The sequence below is a fragment of the Elaeis guineensis genome, chromosome 5, assembly GCF_000442705.2.
Source record: "Elaeis guineensis isolate ETL-2024a chromosome 5, EG11, whole genome shotgun sequence".
Classification (NCBI taxonomy): Eukaryota; Viridiplantae; Streptophyta; class Magnoliopsida; order Arecales; family Arecaceae; genus Elaeis; species Elaeis guineensis.
Genome location: NC_025997.2, coordinates 74,143,492 through 74,167,544, shown reverse-complemented (window position 1 = coordinate 74,167,544; position 24,053 = coordinate 74,143,492). Strand labels below are relative to the sequence as shown.

At 38.2% G+C, this 24,053-nt stretch overlaps 1 protein-coding gene across 6 annotated transcripts in view; it reads left to right on the top strand.

Moving 5' to 3' along the window:
- Window positions 1-1,545: 1,545 nt before the first annotated feature.
- Window positions 1,546-24,053, top strand: part of LOC105034915 (uncharacterized) — a 56,829-nt gene continuing 34,321 nt past the window's right edge. For 3 of the 6 annotated variants that reach the window (XM_019847138.3, XM_073257964.1, XM_019847136.3), the window contains exon 1: window positions 1,546-1,963. The gene's annotated coding sequence lies outside the window, so the exon portion shown is untranslated. Of the gene's footprint in view, window positions 1,964-22,352; window positions 22,595-24,053 lie in introns of all 6 variants that reach the window. The other 3 variants (XM_019847139.3, XM_019847135.3, XM_019847134.3) reach the window with 3 other exon arrangements.

The window sequence follows — 24,053 nt, the reverse complement described above, 5'->3', positions numbered from 1 at the left end:
GTCCCGATGCCGACCCATCCTCGAGGATGGACCGACCGACTTTGCCCGTCTGACGACGGGCAACACCAACGGTAACTACCGATCATGTCCGGTCGGACACGTCGGCCTAACAGGCCAACACTGCCTTCGATCGCCTGAAAGCTGATCTCGCATCACTGACTCTCTGTCGGGTGGGACATCACCGACTTTCTGTCGGTTTGGACAACCGACGTCCGACCTCTACAGGTCCTTCTGGACGCCGAATGAGCGGCATGGGCTGCAGTCCTGTCAAGGACATGCCGTGCAACCGCCAGGGGACGTTGTCCTGCCAGGAACCTGGGGCGCTGTCCTGCCAAGGACGCGAATTAATTCCTAGGACCTGTCAGCTCGTCAACGACGTGACAACCCCCGACGATTTGACAACTCTTCAGTTGTCTACATCACCGACGGCGGGACCATACCACCTCCTACTATAAAACGAGGTAAGGCAGCAGCTTGAGGGGGGTCCTTTCTCTCTCTCTCTCTCGCTCTCTCCACCACTGAGTCCCTTGATTCCTCTCTACTGTTGCCTAGTCTCCTCTCTGACTTGACCGTCGGAGGGTCCCCGCCAGAGGCATCTCCGGCCAGTGTGGACTTTCCTTTGCAGGTGTTCATTCCCGGTGACCAGGCGACGAGGAGATTGACTGCAACAGAGATAACTGTAATTGCCAAGCTAGAATTTTAGAATGATTATACATAGGTGTTGCAATAGTGATGATTTTTTCCTTGAATCAAAGATCCTACTTTTATCAAGATATTCTTTGTGCGCCTTTACTAAAGAGAAGTGCAAGTCAATTCCTTTTAGATTTGAGAAATTTTGATTAAACTATGATGGGATCTATGAAGTGGTCAAAAGAGCATGGAAATGCAATAGGCATCACTCTCTTAGTGCTAAAATTTCTTTATTGGTTAAACTAAGAATGTCCCAAGGCAATAAAATAGAGAATATATAGGCAATTTATTTAGAAAGGCTGCTGAACTAGAAGTTGAGATCACGACTCTTTAAAACTTCGAAGCTAATGATGGAAGGTCGATCCCTAATTATCATCACAGATTGCTAAATTTTCGGAGATACGATGGTTTGAATTTAAGATAGCAAGAAGCACTCCAAAGGCAAAATTCTGGAATCACCATATGCATGCATATAGTTATAAATGATATATAACATCATATATAATTTTTGTGCTAAATCAAATTCTTGATAATCTACAAATTATAAGAAATGCACTATATTTTAGACATTACTTTCTCCTCCCCTCAAAGTTGTACTAGCATATCCTTTTTGAAGATTTAAACTTCCATCTTCTGTTAGAAGACTGCATATCATATTTTAAATTTTTTTAAAAAAAATCTAGTGAGAGTAATTTTTAATAAAAATTATAAAATTGAGCTACTTTATATAATTTATAGATTTAAAAACAAATATATATTATATTTTAAATTTATAAATAATAAATAATTAGCCAGTGGATTAAAATCTTTATTTCCAAAAGATGTAAAATCTTTATTTCTCTCTCCTACCACGGATCAGAGCATTACTTTTTCTTTTTGGCTTTGTTTTTTACCCTGTTTGGCTCCCGTCATCGTACCGCGGCGTCCACCCGCCGACGGCCTCTCCTCACGGGGTCCACTCGCCGACGGCCTCTCATCGCCGGCGTCCACCGAACTGCCATCGCCGACGGCGTGTCCTCTGCTGCCTTTCCTCTTCCTCTTTACCTCACCGGCTCTCATTCCCCTTTATACAACCCTCCGACTCTCCTCCTCCTGTCCGGCTTCAACTTTAGAATTCTCTCAAGTTCCTTACGTGGATCGAGATCCTGTTGGCAACGTTTCAAGATAACGGCGATATTCTATATTCATGACGCTGATGTTATTTTTTCTCTAGGGTTTCTTCACAAAGTCTGCTGCTTCGAGATCAAGGCTTCAAGTCTTGTAAGGCTTCAAGGTACTGTATGAGCCCAATTAGAGCACTTCTTCATTTAGTTTTCTCCAAACGCATACCTGAGAGAACAGATTTCTGTTTTTCTGTGATCTCAGTCCGGATCTAGGTCTTTAATGACTTTTTGTTATTCTGTGATCTTATTCAAAGAAAGATGTTTAATAATGTTGTTTCCATTGATTGATCTTAGTTGAGTTATTTTTGTAGCTTGTAGAAGTACAGAATAGCAGATGTTCAAACTTTTCATTTTCTTTGATGAAATTTTTAATTTTGGGTAAAAGCTTCAGGGCTTCACTGCTTTATATAAATGTTCTTAGGCTATCTTGGTTACTGAATTGAGCTCACTATCAAGCCGAGATTATAATTGATTTTGAGCTACTTTTAATTGGAGCCCATTATCAAGCTGAACCTAGAATGGAACTGAGCTGGACATGAGTGGAGTGAGCTTGGGTTCTGATCCTTTTAATATTCGAGCTTAAATGAGCCAAGCAGGGGTGAAACATGGCTTTTGATTTGGGGTTTCAATATGTATCAATAAATTGAAAGAAAACGTTATACATACAATACTGACATTTTTTCTAAGCGATATGCCAACATTATCCAAAATTTGATCATCAGGATAAATGAATGTGTTTTGAAATATGTGAGATCCGTGTTGCTCAATGAGTATCTTTAATTAGTTTCCATTCCAAAATGTCTATGACCACCAAAAAAATTGTATAAAATGAAAGAAGATTTTTTTGTATAAAATGAAAGAAGACATGTACCATAGGAAAAACCAGAACAAGTGCTTGACCACAATTTCTCAAGGGACAGTCAGTTACAAAATAGTGATCATTCGTTCATAACGTGTTAATAGAATATAACCAAAATTCTAGAATGTTGATGAAGAACAAGAGACACACCTCACATGCAAAGGTAATATACAGAAAAGAGATTTTATGTAATTTGTTGGATGAAGGATCTCACTTAAATTGTACATCATACTTCTGAAAGTAAATTGATAATCTTTTTGGATTGATACAAATTAGTCATATTAAATAGATATAATAGCATTGTGTGATGAGAACAGCTCTAAAACAAAGAAAAGCCTACATGCTGCTCTCCTAAAGGCAAAGAATGTGCACTATCCCTTCCGATGATCACCCGGTGGCTGTAATCGAGCCATAATTAGTAACTTTATTTGATATTGCTTTAAAAGCTGTAGGAATATAAATTCAAAATGACAATCACACATCTTCTAATTAGGAAAGGAAAACAAATGTGAACTTCCTTATATAGGAGTGCAAATGTCTGGCTTCTCACATGAGAAGGAAAACTTCTCCAAATTTAAAGGCCTAGGATGATTGTTCAGGAGTCTGCTTTGAAGTGTTTGAGTTGAGTGGACAACCAAGAGGAAAAATTACAAAAAAAATATGGTTGGAAATTATGATAGGCCTAAAGAGGTTAAGGGCAAATCTTCAAGGGGGTAATATGGATATTATTGAAGAACTGTGTGATGTTTCCTGCAATGACCTTCTGAAATTTTTGAAATCTTGGGTAAGCCATGCCTCCCCTTAGCCCCCCTTTGGTCCACCGCTGAAGCTAAACTTGAGCTGGCTTGACCATACACAAGTGAGCTTTAGGAGCAGTTTCCCGGTTTGACTTTGAGCTTGAGCTGGGCCATTTTAACTTTGAGATGTGCTTGGACATAGCTCAGCTCGCTCATGTTCCACTTGTTTCCACCCCTAGCTGGTGGCATCATTGTTACCTTATAACTTTTGAGGCAAATTTTATCTATCTTCTTGATGTATGTAGAAGAGTGTGTTTTGAAATATGAGGTTTACTTGAGATCCTTCCCCTTTCTCTTGGTTCAATAAATGCTAAGCCAGATTTTACAAAAAAGAGGAAACATTTCCATGCCATTTATGCAGCAAACCAATTTTTACTATTGATTATGTCTCTTTAGGGGATTATATGTGTATATTTTTGAGTGGATAGGAGAATAGGGGATTACGAATTCAAAGTAGTGTTTATGATTCCATTGGAGAATTATGTTAGATCGAACTTACATTAACTCCTTCCTAAACAGCAGGCACATTAACGTGCATAGGATTTCCTAATGTACCTAGCATGAAAACATTCTACATGACCACTGCTTGCTTGAGAATACAATGATCATACATGCATATTCAAAATACCTACTATTTTTGTCTTTCTGACTTTATTACAAAAGACAGGTCTCAGTCGAGAGCTGCCCGTTTTTTGTGCTCTATTTTTGACTAGATTGCCAGATTTTGGGGTCATCTAAGTCTTGTATAGTTCTTGGAAGAGAGATCCACTGACCCGTCTCCCATCTTTGCAACTTCAGCTCTTCTACATACTCTTCTATCGATCGAGGTTGACGACCTCAAGTCAAGTAGTTTATTCTAATGTCCTAGATAAATGGGCCATAATTGGTGCTTCATGTCTTCAAGGTGAAGACATGGGATTCTAAGTTCAAGTGATTATTGTTTTCTTGTCTATTTTCAATGCTGGTGGTTGGTAAAGAGGATAGCAGCACCTTGTACCATCAGAAGTTGTGGAATGTAAACATCCTGCACTTTGGCAAGGAAGATTGTAGCATATTGTAGTGTCTTAAAATGCAGGATGTTGACATCTCGTGTTCATGGATGTATTTTGATGTTTGTACTTTAAGTATGGGCTGTCCTGCATTCATGCATGCATACATGCATTCATGCATGCATAGCCAGATTTCACAAAAAGAGGAAAATTTCCATGTCATTTACACAGCAAACAAACCTTTACTGTTGATTATGTCTCTTTGCATGAATAGGAGAATAGGGGATTACAAATTCAAAGTAGTGTTTATGATGTAGTGTTTATGATTCCATTGGAGAATTATGTTAGCTCGAATTTACGTTAACTTCTTCCTAAATAGCAAGCACGTTAACATGCAATAGGTTTTCCTAATCTATCTAGCATGAAACATTCTACACGACCCCTACTTGCCCAGTGTAAGATTCTTCCATTTAAGACTCCAAAGTAAAAAGTATATACAATGATCATATGGGCATATTCAAAATACCTACTATTTTTTCTCTCTTACCTTTATTTCAAAGGACAAGTCTCGCCCAAGAGATTTTTGTTATTTGTCCATTAAGGCTTCTTGGTTGGGGGCTGCCCTTTTTCTGTGCTCTGTTTTTGGCTAGATTGCCAGATTTTGGGGTCATCTAAGTCTTGTATAGTTCTTGGAAAAAGAGATCCACTGACTCATCTCCCATCTTTGCAACTTTGGCTCTTCTACCTACTCTTGTATTAATCGAAGTTGACCACCTCAAGTCAAGTAGTTTATTCTAATGTCTTGTTTGCCCCTGAGCAACAGCACATAATTGGTGCTTCATGTCTTCAATGTGAGGACATGGGATTGATAATTATTTTCTTCTCTGTCTTCGATGCCGGTGGTTGGTAAAGAGGATCACAGCATCTTGTAGCATCACAAGATGTGGAATGTTGACATCCTGCACTTTGGCAAGGAGGATTGTAGCATATTGTAGTGTCTTAAGATGTGGGATATTGACTTGCCATGTTCATGGATTAGTTTTGATGTTTCCTTTTGATGTTTGTGCTTTAAGTGTGGGCTGTCCCGCATACATAGATGCATACATCCACACATGCATAGCCAGATTTTACAAAAAGAGGAAAATTTCCACGCCATTTATGCAGCAAACCAATTTTTACTATTGATTTTGTCTCTTTAAGGGATTGTATGTGTGTGTGTGTCTATATATATACACACACACACACGTGTATGTATATATATATATATATATACATACACATACACACACACACACACATACATATATACACACACACATACATATATATATATACATGTGTATACATACATACATACATCCATATATACATAAATACATACATATATACATACACACACACACACATTATATATGTATATATGTATGTATATATGTATGTATATATGTATGTATGTATGTATCCATGTATGTATGTATGTATATATATATATATATATATATTTTGGGTGAATAGGAGAATAGGGGATTACAATTTCAAAGTAGTGTTTATGATTCCATTGGAGAATTATGTTAGCTTGAATTTGCTTTAACTCCTTCCTACATAGCAAGCACATTAACGAGCAGTAGGTTTTCCTAATCTATCTATGATAAAACATTCTACACGGCCCCTACTTGCCCGGCCTAGATCCCTCCATTTAAGTCTCCGAAGTAAAAAGAAAATACAATGATCATATAGGCATATCCAAAACACCTACTATTTTTGTCTCTCTACCTTTATTTCAAAGGACAGGTCCTGGTCAAGAGATTTTTGTTATTTGTCCATTAATGCTTCTTAGTTGGGGGCTGCCCTTTTTCTGTGCTCTGTTTTTGGCCAGATTGCCTGATTTTGGGGTCATCTAAGTCTTGTATAGTTCTTGGAAAAGAGATCCACCGACTCATCTCCTATCTTTGCAACTTTGGCTCTTCTACCTACTCTTGTATCCAAGGATTGCCATACCGGATTGAACCGCCTGGTACGGAGCGTGCCGAACCGTCACGGCGGAGAACCGAGACGGTTCCGGCATGCAAAACGGCACATGCCGGTGCCGGAAAAGAAAAAGAGAAAAAGAGAGAGAAATAGAGAGAGAGAGGGAGGGAGGAAAATCCGTCGGAGGGCAGCCGTGGCCGTCGGGTGGCGGAAAGGGCTCCCACGGCTCCGTATAGGGAACAGGGGCGATCCGCCCTTGTTTCTCGGGGCTTTTTTTTTAAAAAGCCTTTTCAAAGTGAAGCCGGCAAAATCCTTGTCGGTTTCACTTAAGTGAAGCGGCAAAACCCATGCCGACTTCACTTTGAAAAGGTTTTTTTAAAAAAAAGCCCCGAGAAACAGAGGCGGATCGCCCCTGTTCCCGGCGCGGAGCCGCGGGAGCCCTTTCCACCGCCTGACGGCCACGGCTGTCCTCCGGCGGCCCTCCGACGGCCCCTCCAGTGGATTCCCCTCCCTCTTTTTTTTCCTCCCTCCCTCTCTCTCTCTCTATTTCTCTCTCTTTCTCTCTTTTTCTTCCCCGGTTCGTCCGTGTTTTCCTTCGTCGGTTCGCCTCGGTTCGGAACGGAACATAAGCATGCCGTACCGTACCGCCAGCTGGCCGATCCGGCCATCGGTACCGGTTTCGCCAACCTTGCTTGTATCAATCGAAGTTGACCACCACAAGTCAAGTAGTTTATTCTAATGTCCTCATTGCCCCAGAGCGATATCACATAATTGGTGCTTCATGTCTTCAATGTGAGGACATGGGATTGATAATTATTTTCTTGTCTGTCTTCAATGCTGGTGGTTGGTAAAGAGGATCGCAGCATCTTGTAGCATCACAAGATGTGGACTGTTGACATCGTGCACTTTGGAAAGGAGGGTTGTAGCATATTATAGTGTCTTAAGGTGCGGGATGTTGACATCTTGTGTTCATGGATGTATTTTGATGTTTTCTTTTGATGTTTGTACTTTAATTGTGGGCTATCCTGCACACATGAATGCATACATACATACATACATACATACATATATATATGTGGGTGTGTGTGTGTGTGTATGTACATATATACATGTGTGTGTATGTATATGTGTGTATACATGTATATATATATATACATGTGTATGTCCGTATATACATCTACATATACATATAGATACATATACATATACATATACATATACATATACATATACATATACATATATATACATATACACATACGCGTGCGCACACACATCTATATGTATATGTATATGTATACATGTGTATGCCCATATATATATATATGTATATTTATATGTGACATATGTATGTGTATATATACATATATGTATATACATATATACATACATACATAGACATGTATATATATATGCACATGCATACATATACATATATGCATAGACATTATATATATATATATATTTATTTATTATATACGTATACATATACATATACATACATCTACATATATATGTATATAATATTAATATATGTACAAGTTGGTCAATACTTGGTAACGAGAAGCTATCCTTGGAGCAGATTTTGTTGAGGTCGGTATAGTCGATGCAGACCCTTCATTTTCCATTAGCCTTCTTCACCAAGACAACATTGACTAATTAGTCAGGACTCAGGGTAGTTGACTTCATGAATGAACCTGACGTTCAATAGCTTATCCACCTTCTCATCAATGTTGTGCTGCCTTGCCATGGCAAAACTCCTTTTCTTCTGATGCACAAGTCGATGTGTTGGGTCCACATTTAACCTATGCACAATAACATCAGTCTGTACCTAGCATATCCGAGGCTGATTAGGCAAAGATGTTCGTGCTAGCTCGGAGATAGTCAAATAGCCGAACCCTAGTTGCTTCACCCTACTAAGATCCAATCTACATAGCTTGGCCCATGCCTTCATCATCAAGAGGGATTGAGATGAGCTCCTTGGCTAGTTCTCCTCATTGCTCCTGCTCGTCCTGAGCATCTAGACTTTCAATTGGAAGTCTCGATCGGCCTTGTTCTTTGGAGTGTAGCCACAGCATTACCAAGCTAATGTCTAGTCACCCTGAACTTCTACTCCATGCTCGCTTGGGAATTCCATCATAAGGTAAGAGGTTGACACCATGGCTTGCAATGTATTCAAGCCGAGCCAGCCTAGGATGACGTACATTGAAGGGACCTCTGCCACCAAAAAAAATCCAACATCATGGTCATTTGCCAAGGTTCTTGGCCAGCTGTAATGGGGAAGGTAATTGTGCCCTCCATGGGAATATGATCTTTTGAGAATCTAATCAGAGGAGAGTTAATTCTCAGTAGATATAATGATAAATTCATTCTGTTTAAAGTATTATACACCAATATATTGCCGACTTTCCATTATCTACTAAGATTTTTTTTTACATTATAATTTGCTATTATGAGGGAGATTATAATGGCATCATCGTGGGGGGTCTACCCTCCAAGTTGGCATTTGAGAAAGAAATAACTTCTTCGATCCTCCGCCTCTTTGGAGATATGTCTCCTGCTTGGGCAGCTCGAGCATGATTCCTTAGAGCCAATGAGGTCGTCCCTCCAGCCACAGGTCTGCTGGAGATGGTGTTGATAAAGCTTGCTATGGGTCGATTATTGATATGCTATTCAAGGGTGCGATGATCCTGACCAATGTCATCTCAGTCCCGTTGATTGTTAACGTAGCGACCAGGATGCTCTTGTTGGATAAGGGTCTTAATCTCATCCTTGAGATGTAGGCACTCCTTGGTGTTGTGTCCACGCTTTCAGTAGAATTTACAATACTTCCACCAATCTTTTTTGCTTGCCAGCGCCTTCATCCTCCATGGCCATTTTAGATGACTTGATTCTTAATTTCCATAAGGATCTATGCCCTCGGAGTGTTGAGAGGCGTATAACTCTCGAACTTCTGAGGTGGGCTTTTTGGTCGGTAGGAGCTTCCTTCATCTCTTCTAGGCTTCCTCCTTAACTCCTTTTCTTCTTGATTCCTCTTGTTTTCAGGTTTATCCTCGGCTAACTCTTGCCAAGTTGCCATCGCCTCCTTGGTGTTGACGTGCTTCTTGGCTTAGGCAAGAAGCTCCATAAAGTCTCTTGGGAACTTCTCCTATGAGAAGAGAAATTGAGAAGGTTTTGGACCACTATTTATGGGGACCATTGCGATTGAATGGTTCAGGTCGTGGATCTCCAATGTTGCCGCATTGAAGCGGTTGATATAGTCTCTGAGGGGACTCGCCTTCGCGTTGCTTTGCTATGAACAAACTCTTTGAGCCTCTTTGCTGCCTCCAGCTGCTGATGAAGTGGGTTGTGAACAATCAATTGAGTTGCTCGAAGGAGTGGATGGAGCTTGGTTGAAGGTCAATGCACCAAAGGCCAGCTGACTTCCAAAGTGAAGCCAAGAATGCTTCCCATAGCACCGCATTGGTGGCGCCTTGAAGCGTCATGAAAGTTTTAAAACTTTCCAAGTGGTCCAGGGGGTCCGAGATGCCATTGTACATTTCCTATTAAGGCATCTTGAACCGAGGTGGGAGAGGTTTTTCCATGGTCTTCTATAATGATGGTTAAAAGTAAACTCCAAATCATCTTTAAGCCTGGAGTTTTTGTTGGATTTTTAGGTGATTAGCATGCAGATTTTTTTTTTTTAAATCTCATGAAAACATACAGCGGAAAGGTAAAATTAAAACAATTTTAATTTTATTCATGCTCGAATCTAATCCTATAATCATCTAGGGATCGTTTAATAGGCCATGAAACAAATATTTCAGATCTGAAAATTAAAATAGAGAAGGAAGAACGATTATCTTAATCGCTATCCTTTTTTCTTGCTCGGATTGGATCCGGTGGATATCCGGGATATCTGTCGGAGCCGCACAAGCGTCCGACCTCTGCTGGTATCCACACGGAGACGGTCTAATTGAAGTATCGAGGCCATCGGAGTGCTAGCATCTTGCAGACTTTGCTTCTTAATTTAGATCTCAAACTTCTCCTTCTAGAACTCAAAGAAGAATCCTGTTGCACGAATCCTTCATGCTGATCTGTCGGAATCTGAACAGGATGTCAAGAAGAGAAGAGAAACACCTTTTTCTTCTCTCTCTCTCTCTTTTCTCTTTTTCTAGATCTGATCTGGAGGTGTGGCGTGATGATAGAAGAAAGGAGGAGAGGGGTGGCGTTAAGGTGTCTTGCGGCAAAGGAAGAAACCCCTTACAAAAATACTGCATGCCCCCTCTTCTTTCTCTTATTTTGTCGTGCCCCCTCTTCTTTCTCTTATTTTGTCGCACAAAAATACCCCAATCCAACGCCTTACCAGATAAGGATAAATTTTTATTCCTTGTTTGAATCAAATTCAAAAAGGAATTAAAGTTCAATAAGGAAAGAGAGTCCCAGAGAGGAGGGCGCCTCACCCTTCACGCATGCAAAGGAAAAAAAGGGGGTGTGTCTTCACATGCCCCTCCCTTTTTTTGGCGTGTAATAAGAGAGAGAAGCCTAGATAACTTTGGGCTTAGGCACCTGTTTCAATCTGGTTTCAAATTGGATTCAATTTGAATCCAATTCGAGCCTATTTCGAATTAAATTCGAAAAGCTGTCAATCCTAATCTAATCAGGATTGAAATCCAAGTCTAACTTCGATAATTAAACCCAATTAGCTTTAAATTAAATCAAATCTAATTAAATTAAATTTGATTTAAATTAATTAAGACTTGATCTATAAGTTAATTAAGCCCAATTATATTGCAACACTTGTAATTAAGTCTTTTTGCTAACAATTAGCAGTTACTAAATATGTAATCCTTACATATTAGTAGTTTCTTAATTTAAATCATCAATTCAATTGATAATTTGATTATGATCCAAGCTATTGATAAGATTGTGCTTCTTTTGTGCGTGATCCCTCAGATTCTATTCTGTTTGGTAGTGAGACATATCATGATCTTCATCACAGTATCATCGAAACTTCTTTCGATAGGCTGGAACAATTCCAACTCAATTCAACAAAAATCGTTGATCCGAAAACGATCCTAATGGATGCTCACAATCCATCAGTGATGTCTAGCAGTATGTAGTAGTAATCCAGCAGAACAGAAAGATGAATCTCTAGGTGTAGTTATCGTGTGATCAAGTTTTTCTATCGAGGATTATGACAGGATATAGATCATGAAAACTCGTCAAATTTTAAGCATCCATTATATGCTAGACTTAATTAGCTTGAGTTCAATCGTGAATTTTATGGAAACTCTTTTCCATTATCACGCTACTGTGGCCACAGACTTAAGGACTTAGTCTTTTAGGTCGCATAGGACTACTCAATTACTAAGATCGATAGATCTCCTATAAGTGTACACCTATTCCTACAATGAACTTACTGCAGCCAACGAACACCGCAAGGCCCCGAATGGCTAGGGACCATATTTATGTGTTGTCAAACTACAGCAACCCCACTATGATAGTCGAGGCACCGTAGGTCAAAGAGCTATTCACACAATTACAGCATCGAGACAGTTACTGATGAGTGAGTAGACATTCAAGTGACTTTTTGTTCTTAATCACATTCACTATTGTTGTTCTCTAACAACCATCTGCACTCTCGCTTCAGTGTCTCCATATTGTAGACTTAAGATCCATCTATCCAAAGGAAAGCGATCCGTGCACCGATCTTTATGGATCAATCATTGTCTCCGTGATGACTCAACGATCGAGAGTAATTCACAAGTTAATTTATAATGACACATGTCTCAAATTCTTAACTCTTGAGAATATATATCATTGACCATTAACTTCTTAGATGATTTTAGGACGTATTACTTTAGAACGAAAATAATTGCCCATATTATTAATTTCAATAAATCAAGCACAAGAATATACCCTGGAATTAATGCAATGTGTCAGCCAACAATTGGCTTTTCAGGTCATATATCTAATAATCTTCCACTTGATCTAAAGTCAATTGCTCGTAAATCTAAGTCCCATCTTCTCAAGATGGACTTCAGTCTTTAGCTGGCTAAATGGCTTAGTCAGTGGGTCCACCAAGTTATCCGTGGGGTTAACTCTCTTTACCTTGACATCTTCCATGTTGAGGTTGTTGCGTATTATCTGAAGTCACTTTTTCATATGCTTGGTATTCTGGTGAGATCCAGGCTCCATTAGCTAAGGGCTATGGTGTCGATATTGTCACTATGATGGCATCTCATGACACCAAATTACAACAAAGTTTCTTGGATAAGAAGATCTTACCTAGCACCTTTGAAAAAAGTGACTAACTCAGCTTCCATAGGACCTGCAATGATTGGTTATTGAAACTCTTCCAATCTATCAATTTTCATATTGCACACATCTTGATGTAGACTCTTTACCATTAGTATCAGATGCAAAATCTGAGTCTATGTATTCTCAAACCCCGCAACTCAAACCCTCCTCCAAAAATTAAAAATAAATCCTTAGTGCTTCTCAAGTACTTAAGGATGTTGTTTACAGCTATCTAGTATTGTATATCTGGATTCGACTGATATCTGCTCGTGATACTTACAGCAAGATTATATCAAGTCGAATACATAGCATGGTATTCATGAGGCTCTCTATAGCCGAAGTATAAAGGATCCAGCTCATGAGCTAAATCTCCTTAGATGTGTTTGGACACATCTTCTTAGAGAGATACATACCTTGCCTAAGCGGTAATTTTTTTTTTTAGTTTCCATACTGAACTTTTTCAGCACCTCCTTTATGTACTTTTCCTATGAAAGGCCTAGTATCCTTCTATATCTGTCTCACAGACCTTTATCCCAAAGATATAGGATGCTTCCTAAGGTTTTTCATGGAGAATTCATTAGATAATCGTATTTTAACCGAAGTCAGCATGGGGATATTTTTCCAATCAGGAGAATCTCATCCTCCCATTAATCCTCTTATAAATACATTCCTTAGACACTTGTTCCTGATGTAATCAAACAATTTGATCACATCGAATATTCCAACTCCGAGATGCTTGTTTCAGTCTATTGCAGCTTGCTTATCTTGTGATTTCCTATCACTGAAAGTGAAACCCAAAAGGCTACCCCATATAGATATCTTTCTTAAGATATCCATTTGAGGAGGCAGTTTTCACATCAAATACCAGATTTATAATCATGGTATGCCGTAAAATCAAGCAGTGTCCAGATGGATTTTAGCATGGCTACAGGCAAAAATCTCCTGTCAATGCTTTCGTGTTGACTATAATTTTTCGCCGTGAGCCTCGCTTTTAGATCTCTACCTATCCATCCGAACTTATCTTCCTTTTGTAGATCCTTAAGCATCCAATAGGTACCATATCTTTTGGTGGATCTACTAAAGTCAGGCTTGGTTGGAATGCATCAAGTCAACCTTTGACTTTATTGCTTTCATCCATTTTTCGGAATCGATGTCTAACATCGCCTCATTATAGATTTTGGAATCATCTCGTATTTTCTATTTTTTATTTTCCATGAGGAACATTTCTTATACTTTGTTTGAATACAAGAGGATAGGAAATCCTACTCAATCTATAAGGTGGAAGAGGTTCTACACTAACTGGTTCAGATTGAATGGGTTCAGTCAGATCTTCAGCTCGTTGTTCTTTAGAGACTCTCTTCGAGCTCAATTTTCTCCCACTACCACTATCTTGGATAAATTATTTTTCAAGAACGTGGTATGAAGGGTCACAATCACATTGTGATCTGTTGGGAAGTATAATTAGTATCCTAACAACTCTTCAGGATACCTTATAAAACAAGCTTTTATAAACCTAGTCTCTAACTTGTCTGTCTGTTATCTTTCGACATGAGCTAACAACCCCAAATCTTGAGATGATCAAGATTCAATTTCTTACCATACCACATCTCATATGGTGTAGTAGGAATGGATTTAGAGAGAATCCCATTTAAAAGATTAAAGAATGTTCCTAAAGAAATAAGGATTAGTGAGTGAGTAAATCTTATCATGGACCGAACTATATCTAATAGGGTCCAATTCCTCCTATACCCGTACCCAATTAGTACCTGAAGGATTCCAATATGAGACTATGCCGCTTGCATGAGATAATTCTGAAATTCTTATTAAGGTATTCGCCTCCTCGATTTAATCGAAGAATCTTAAGGGATTTCTGAATTTAGTTACTACTTCATATCTGAATTTTTTGAACATTTCAAAGGCTTCAGACTTGTATCTCATATCGTGAATAATCATCGGTAAAAATAATGGAGTAGAAATTACCATCCTTGGCCTGCACATCAAATGAGCCACACACATCAGTGTGTTCCAGGACAAGTATATCAGTGGTCCTCTCTCCATATCCCATAAAAGGTAGTTTAGTCATTTTTTCTTGAAGGCAGGATCCATAAACTGGGTATGACTCAAAATTCATTAAGCCTTGGAGACGATCTATTTTCCAGTTTGTATATCCTGTCCTCTCCAAAATGACCTAATCTGAGGTACCATCTATACTTATTATTTATGTCATCCCTAGATCTCTCGGATCCTACGGCACTCACTATTTGCTCGAATACATCAGTATGCAAACAAATAGATTTGACATACCTTCACAAGGTGTGTCACCTTTCTTCTTTAGGCTATCCAGGTAGAAGGACAATTTCTCTCTGAGTGGCCGTTAGTACTGCAGTAGAAACACTTTTCTTTGTCTAACGTCTTCTCCTTGAGAAAATCCTTCTTTGACTCATTCTCTTGTAGTCCTTTTGTTCTAACAGACTCTTTCTTGAAATCAAATGCCATTCTACGGTAAGAACATAGCCCCTTGAACTTTTCAAGAATATACCAACATATTCAGCAATTTCTGCAATGTGTTATCAATCTTGTTCATACGGTTGTTTACAATAAACTGACTAAAATGAACTATTAAGGGACTCTCGAGCTTCTCAAGCTCTTTCAGGTCCTTAATTGACAATCAATGATCATGGATAGACTGCTCAAGCACAGTCTGGCTTTGCTCACCATATAATTCTTGTAGGTGAGTCATCATAGTCCTGAAGTCTTGATGTCCTCATGCTGGACCTTGAGGCCAAGATATAGCAGCTAACCTAATTGCCATTATCCATCCATTTATCAAGTGTGGAATATTTCAGCGGTCGGATAGTTTGATAACACAAGGGAATCTTGGTCTAGAACATACCCTAGCTTTTTTTGAGTTCAGAACTATTCTGAAGTTCCTAAGCCAGTCGTTTGCAGTACATCTCAGTTAATCAGTTGAACCCTACAATTCGGGCTAAGGAGTTTGAAGCTGAGTTATGAACTGAAGAGAGAAGAAGATTTTAATTAGATGTTTGTACTTAATCACTATTTGTTCTAGAAACTTTAAGAAATTAATAAAAGCTCTCACTATTTTTTCGAATCTCTCACACTCTCCTGTGGAGATACAGAAACCGCTATGTGATAGGATTCCTAGTGGGTACTGCGGTCCCACCGATATGCGCGCACCTCATTGTGCCTGATTATTGGGCCACGCTATACCGATGAGTGGATAATTACTGTCCAATGCTTTTCAAGCATGATGCAGCGATTGGTCTCTAAGTCATGGAGCCTCAATGTGTTCATTTATTGGTCCAATCCTTAGTTAAGTCAGACCCACCGTTCAATGCATAAGCAAAGCCATCATTAGGTCCCTCATCGTGCTCGATTATTGGGCCCAACCCTATCTTTACTTAGCAACATCTCATGCTAATAGGGTGGTTGCGTCTTTCCGGTGCAACTAAACCATTGTAACCAGCCGAGAACAATCAACACCAATAGGATGCTTGCACTCCTATAACAATGGAAGACTTAGGACTTAATATTTGTGGGGAGGTTTTGATTTAGATTTGTTTTATATAGTCACGTACATTTCATGTAAATGATTGGTCTGGTTCAGATCCGCACATCTCATGTCTGATTAATTTGGTTTAGGTCAGCACATCTCATGTTTGATTAATTTGGTTTAGGTTAGCACATCTCATGTCTGATTATCCTGGTCGATATTGGTGAACACGAATGACTAAGCAATCTTATTTAAAACTTAATCGACCAAGTTGGCTAGATAAGTGAGATCGGTGGGAGGGTTCGCCGATACTTGCCTTAGATACCATCGAAATGGTCAGGTAAGCATGTTTTCAATTAAAAACCATCGGTCAAGATGCCTTATCTTAGACACCAATTGGACAATTAGAATTAAATAGGTCAGCCAAATTACTCGGACTCGATCTACTGAGCCAAATTCGGTCTTGAGTTAATTAATTCACATCAAAATGTGAATCGATGTGACAAACTACAATTAAACTCGACTTTGAGCTTCTTTGACCTAACCCTAACCCACCATTGATTAGGTTCGATCAACTGCTTAAAATTGACAATAGGTTCTAATCTGATCTAATCAATGATCCTTGTTGTAGTTCAATCACAAGACCTAATTGTTCAACCCATATCCTCGTGCTTAAACATAAAATTCAGATTCTAAAAATGATTTTTAGATTATGTTTCATTGCATGAATTAATGGTTTATAATCTCAAAACAATTTCAGATCGAAACCTAATGTCATATATCACATATATGGTTGTTTTAGATCTAAAATTAACTATCACATTTACATATATGAAAAATCAGATCTAAAACTAATTAAGCACATATCACATACATGCAAAATCAGATCTAAAAAGATGATTAAAATTATTTGAAAATATTTTTCAAAAAACATTCAACATCTTAATTTCAGATCTAATATTTAGGTTAACTTGTTTTGAAAACAGTTTCCAAAGTCGATGACGGTTCTTCCTCTTGATTCATGCAGACATCCGTTCTACCATAGTCCTCTATGGCAGGACGGTCTTTATTATGGATCTTGAAGAGTAACTAGGCTACTAGGTCATTAATCTATACTAACATATCACATATGTATATAAAATCAGATCTATGTATCATATACATGAAATCAGATTTTAGATCTGATTTAAATCAGCAAATCATAAATAAATAATTTAAATCTGAAACTAACTTTCAGATCTAAAGAGAAATCAGATTTGAATTTATTTCATACATGTTAAAAACCCATGGCTCTGATACCATTGTTGGATTTCTAGGTGATTAGCATGCAGATTTTTTTCATCGCATGTAAACATGCAACGGAAAGGTAAAATTAAAACAATGTTAATTTTATTCATGCTCGGATCTAATCCTACAATCACATAGGGGTCGTTTAATATACCATGAAACAAATATTTCAGATCTGAAAATTAAAATAGAGAAGGAAGAATGATTATCTTAATCGCTATCCTTTTTTTTTGCTCGGATCGGATCCGATGGATGCCCGGGTTTCTGTCGGAGCCGCACAAGCATCCGGTCTCTGCTGGTATTTGCATGGAGATGGCCTGATCGAAGCACCGAGACCATCGGAGTGCTAGTATCTTACAGGCTTCGCTTAACTTAGATCTCAAACTTCTTCTAGAACTCGAAGAAGAATCCTGTTGCATGAGCCCTTCGTGCTGATCTATCGGGATCTAAACATGTTGTCAAGAAGAGAAGAGGAACACCTTTTTCTTCTCTTTCTCTCTCTCATCTCTCTCTAGATCTAATCTGGAGGTGGGCCATGATGATAAAAGAAAGGAGAGGGGTGGCATTAAGAAGGTGTCTTGCGGCAATGGAAGAAACCCCTTACAAAAATACCACACGCCCATGCTTTTTTCTCTTATTTTGTCGCACAAAAATACCCCAATCCAGTGCCTCACCTGATAAGTGTAAGATTTTATTCCTTGTTTGAATCAAATTCAAAAGAAATTAAAGTCCAATAAGGAAAGAGAGACCCAGAGAGGAGGTGCGCCAATAAAAAAAATTAAAGTCCAATAAAGAAAAAGAGACCCAGAGAGGAGGGGCGCCAACTATTGGCGCCCTTCTCCCTTCATGCATGCAAAGAAAATCACGCGCCCCTCCCTTTTTCTTGCGTGTAATAGGAGAGAGAAGCCCAGATAACTTTGGGCTTAGGCACCTGTTTCAATCTGATTTCAAATGGGATTCAGTTTGAATCCAATTTGAACTCGATTCGAATCAAATTCGAAAATGCTGTCAATCCTAATATAATCAGAATTGAAATCCAAGTCCAATTTGGATAATTAAATCCAATTAGTCTTAAATTAAATCAAGCCCAATTAAATTAAATCTGATTTAAATTAATTAAGACTTAGATCTATAATTTAATTAAATCTAATTATATTGTAATACTTGTAATTAAGTCTCTTTGCTAACAACTAGCAGTTACTAAATATGTAGCCCTTACATAATTAGCAGTTTCTTAATTTAAACCATCAATCTAATTGATAATTTGATTATGATCTAAGCTATTGATCAGGTCGTGCTTCTTTTGTGTGTGATCCCTCAAGTTCTATTTTGTCTGATAGTGAGACATATTATGATCTCCATCATAGAATCATCGAAACTCCTTTCGATGGGCTGGAACAATTCTAACTCAACTCAATAAGGATTGTTGATTCGAAAATGATTCTAATAAGTGCTTACAATTTACCAATGTGGTGCCTAGCAACATGTAGTGGCAACTCAGTAGAACCGAAAGATGAACCCCTAGATGTAGTTATCGTGTGATCAAGTTCTTCTATTGAGAGTTCCGACAGGATGTTGGTCATGAAAACTTGTCAAATCCCAAGCATTCATTGTATGCCAGACTTAATTAGCTTGAGACCAATCGTGAATCCCATTGGAACTCCTTTCTATTATCACGCTGCTGTGGTCACAGACTTAAGGATTCAGCCTCTAAGGTCGCATAGGACTACTCCCCAACTACTAAGGCCGATGGATCCTCTATAAGTTCACACTTACTCCTACAGGGAACTTACTGCAGTTAACGAACACCACAAGATCCTGAATGGTTAGGGATCATGTTTATATGTTGTCAAACTACAACTCCACTGTGAGCAGTCGAGGCATCGCAGGTCAAAGAACTACTCATACAGCTACAGTATCGAGACAGTCATTGATGAGTGAGTAGACATCCAAGTGATCTTTCATTCTTGGTCATGCTTAGTACCGTTGTTCTCTAACAATCATTTGCACTCTTGCTCCAATGTTTCCGCACTGTAGACTCAAGATCCGTCTATCCAGAGGGAAGCGATTCGTGCACCGATCTTGATGGATCAGTCATCGTCCCCGTGACGATTTAACGATCGGAAGCAATTCAGGAGTTAATCTATAACGACATATGTCTCAAATTCTCAACTTTTGAGAATATGTGTCATTGACCATTAATTCTTTGGACGATTCTAGGTCACATTATTCTAGAATGAAGATAATTGTCCATATTATTAATTTCAATAAATCAAGTACAAGGATATGTCTGGAATTAATACAATGTGTCAGCTAACAATTGGCTTTTCAGGTCATACATCTAACAATTTCTATCCCCTGGAGCTTCGATTGATTGTTCATATATTTGATCGTTTGATTGAGGGTGGCTTCCCTCTTGGAGACCCTCTCTCATTGGCAAGGGAAGTAGTGGTTTGTAGGAAATTCCAGTGGCATGTGCTATGTACGATGTCATCTCCTATATGTTACATCATTATTTATATGCCACATCATCATCCATATATTGCATCATCAAAATAAAAATTTTCATCTGTTATGCTACACCATCGTTCATATGTTGATAATGATGCCAACAAGAAAAATAAATGCCACATTATTACCTATTGGCTATGTAATCACCTAAGTGGTTTATGCCATGCAGTTGGCCATATAATCAGTTGTCAACGGCAACAGGAATTTTCGGTGAGAGAGTGGCCAAAATGAGACCCTCTCTGATTGGCAAGGGGAGGAGTGTCCTGTAGGAAATTCTAGTGGCATGTGCTACGTACCATGTCATCTCCTATATACCACATCATCACCCATACGTTGCTTTATCAAAATAAAAATTTTCATCTGTTATGCTACACCATCATCCATATACTGATAGTGGTGCCAGAAAGGAAAATGAATGCCACATTTTCACCAATTGGCCATGTAATCACCTAAGTGGTTGATGCATTGCAATTGGCCATATAATCACCTGTTAATGGCAATAGGGATGTTCAGTGAGAGAAAGTAGCCAGAATTGGGGGAAAGATGACATCAAAACATTGGTGAAATGATAGGGATCAAATTTAAGCTTTTTGAAGTTCAGGGAGTTATTGAAAACCCGACCTAAACTTGGAGAGGACTAAAAGCATAATTTACCCTAAATAAAAGGCCATAGTTTTTTGCTTTTATTCATTTTCCATCCCTTGAGGAAGGCATTGCCTATAGATATATAGGCCAAGGTGACATGAACATAGGAAACCGAGGCTAAACAATTAATTTGCTTACTAAACTAGTCCTATTCTCTAAACTAAGCTAACAGCCAAAGAAAAAGAAAATGGTTTTCTAAGCAATCCTGGTTTCGCACTTTGAAGCCACGAGAACCTTGTCCAAAGAACCTGTTTGCTCCGTCAAATACATCCAAATTCTGCACTGTGTCCTGATCTCAAGTTTTGCAAATGACAACTATCGTTGTTACTTACCTTAACATAAAAAAGGAAAAAAAAAAAAGGAAAACCAAAATGAAATTTTAATGCCCTATCTGGTGTCACTTTTTTTTAGAAGAAACATAAACAATGAAATTCGATGCAAGACAGATGTTTGGTTCTCTTATTTCTGTTTTATGGAAAAAATGTAATTGGAAATTTTTTGCTTCCATTATTTTCAGAAATAACTTTTTCAGCCATTAAATCCTTAGCTTCCATGATTTATCTCTTTTGGCCCTTGGTGACTAGCTACTGCCTCATTTCCTCCCCCCACTTGCTTTACCAAGAAGGTCCTCCCTCTTCCCTCCCTCTCATCTCTTCCACCCCACCTGCATTCACCTTATCCTCTGGTCCCTTGCCTCCCCTCATCTCCTCTCCCTCTGCTAGCTTCTTTGACTATCCTCCCAATTGCCGCTCTTCTTGATGCCCCCACTGCCTCCTCCCTCCTCAATGCGCTTGCCCATGCCTGAGCCTAGCAGAGACCACAAGAACGGTTCATGAGATGATCCCAAGGCAACCCCACTGGCAGAGCTTACTCTCCTCCCTCTATTGTCAAAATAAAAAATTAAATACTATAGTGACCACCAATTATGTTTTTGTTATCAAAAATTTTAAAAGATATGGAAACAGATTTCCTGTTTTTATTTTTTATTTTTTTAAAAGCAAAAGTGACAATGATGCGAAATGCAGCCTAAACCAGCCTAAACCTGACAATGCATCTCTAGAACTCTAACTAAATCCTAGGTGCTACTGGACACTTCTGCTTTGGAGATCTTGTCCTCTAAATATTTTGTATGACTTAAATCCTCATGTTCCAATGTAGGATTGTGTTGATGTGATGAAGACCAACATAACACTTGCCTTTGAATGATAGGGCAGTTAGTCCAACATCTTGCATTTGTCAATCACAAACCACTAGATCGATTGCCAAATGAGGCAGGTTATTGGAGCCTTCAGATCAAGATTGAGTATGCTGCAAAATCAATGCTTGATTATTATTATTGTTTAAAAATAAAAGAAAATTTTATGGTTGTTGCACCTCTTGTGGATTCACATCTGTCAGATCCTCTATGGTCTTTGTTTCAATTTTTAGTGAAATTTGCATAAGCGGATTGGTAGGATGATTTTTAATGGATGGACTTTTAATCCCGCTGTTGTTGACTTGATCTCCTATCATAGTATCCTCCAAGTGGTGCTCTTAAATTGCGAGAGCTTTATGTTGTTGGTCTAACATTTGGCTGGATGCCATCATCTCTATGCATATGAAGAAAACTTGAAATCTGCTTGTTATATTTTGTTAACCATTTTGTAGCCTTTCATTTTATGCGTCACGACCATTTGAACAATCTGCCTGAGGTAGAGCAGAGGAGCAGTCATCAGTAATCGTCAAGAGTAGGAAGCTGCGAGCAAGGCCTATATTTAGCTTGATTGAGCTAAATCCTTTTTCTGTCATCTTCTATCGGGCATGAAAGAAAGAGATGTCACCTTTTTTACATGAAAGTCTTTATTCGTGCTGATCCTATTCACCTTTGTAGGCCCTTCACAAGAAAGGCTGTATGCTCGCTCCCCTATTTTTATGTTGCCATTTGATTCTGTCTTGTCAGGCAAAATGTTTTTAAACCTTGCAAATTGCATAAAGTTGCTCAATCTGCTATACTTTTGTAATTTTTCTCTGGTGTTCTCATTTGTTTTCAGTTGTCATCATCACCATGGCCTTTTTTCCTATATTGCTTTCAGCATTGATGTTTGAGTTTTCATGGTCTTTTTGATTTGTTGTCACCTACCGTATAGAGAAGATCAGAAAAAGAATGAGGAGAATAAGATAAGCAGCCTTTAACACACTCAAATAGTTCAGTTTATTAATAAATCATATGACTTGTAACTGAAAGATCCAGCCACTTCGATGCCCAAATGTCCCCTATCTTTGACTCCGTTATAGAGTGCTCTTGTATCTTGTGATTGGCCTTTCAGGGAAATGCAGCAATGTTCTTTAAAAGTCAAATGTGTATAAAGAAATCTGAAATTAAAGTTCTTAGATAGCAATTATAGAATAAATTGACCTGCTTAAATCCACTGTTAATCAAGTGATCAAAAAGAGTTGCCATTAGAAACCAATGTCTTGATTATTTTTAATGGAATTTAACTATTGCATAACAAGAAATTTATATGAAATTATGGACCTATTTCCCTTTAAAACAGCAACTGCAATAATTACCCAAAAAAAGAAAGGAAAAAAGCAACTGCGGTAGGATTCTGAATGGACCTTATCTATCCAAAAGCTCTCTGTTGAAAGTCAACGTCTTCAAACTTTCCTACTTTTTTCACCTTTTGCTATTTAGAATAAAATGCATTATAACTACAATATTAGGTTATTCAGTGTACCTAATAATCTGATGAGGTTTACTAGCTATTCAACAAGATATTACCTATGTAGCTTTAAACATGTTCAGAACCCAAAATATGACTACACACATCTATAACTTCAAAAAAGAGTTATATGACACCTATTGAATTTAATAAATCAGTTTTTCTGCACAAGTAAAACTTAAAACAAATAAAAATATCAAAGTAACTGAGCCAAGAGTGTGCAAAATGTTTGCCTACAAATTGGAAAAATGAATTTATCTTCTTAGTAAAGAACCATGAGTGTCATTTAGGCATTTTCAGATGTTACAAGAACTTGAATTTAGCAGCTAACTGGGTGCTGCATTGTTTATGTGCTTACTGGGCATGGCATACATACATATGTACATACATACATACATACATGCATATGGCTTTACTAGATCTCCAGTGGCTCTATCTTAGTTTCAAAGTTTTGGTCATATTTATTTTGTTTTATACATGCGATTGCAAGTCATCAATATTGCCTATCTTTATACTTTATTTTATTACCTGAATAATAATTTGTAATATACTCTTGATATTGCTGCTTGTATTAGCTTCAAGGTGGATCGATCCACTTTTTCTTTTTTTAGCAATTCTATATTATGTAAGATTTATACTTCATAAT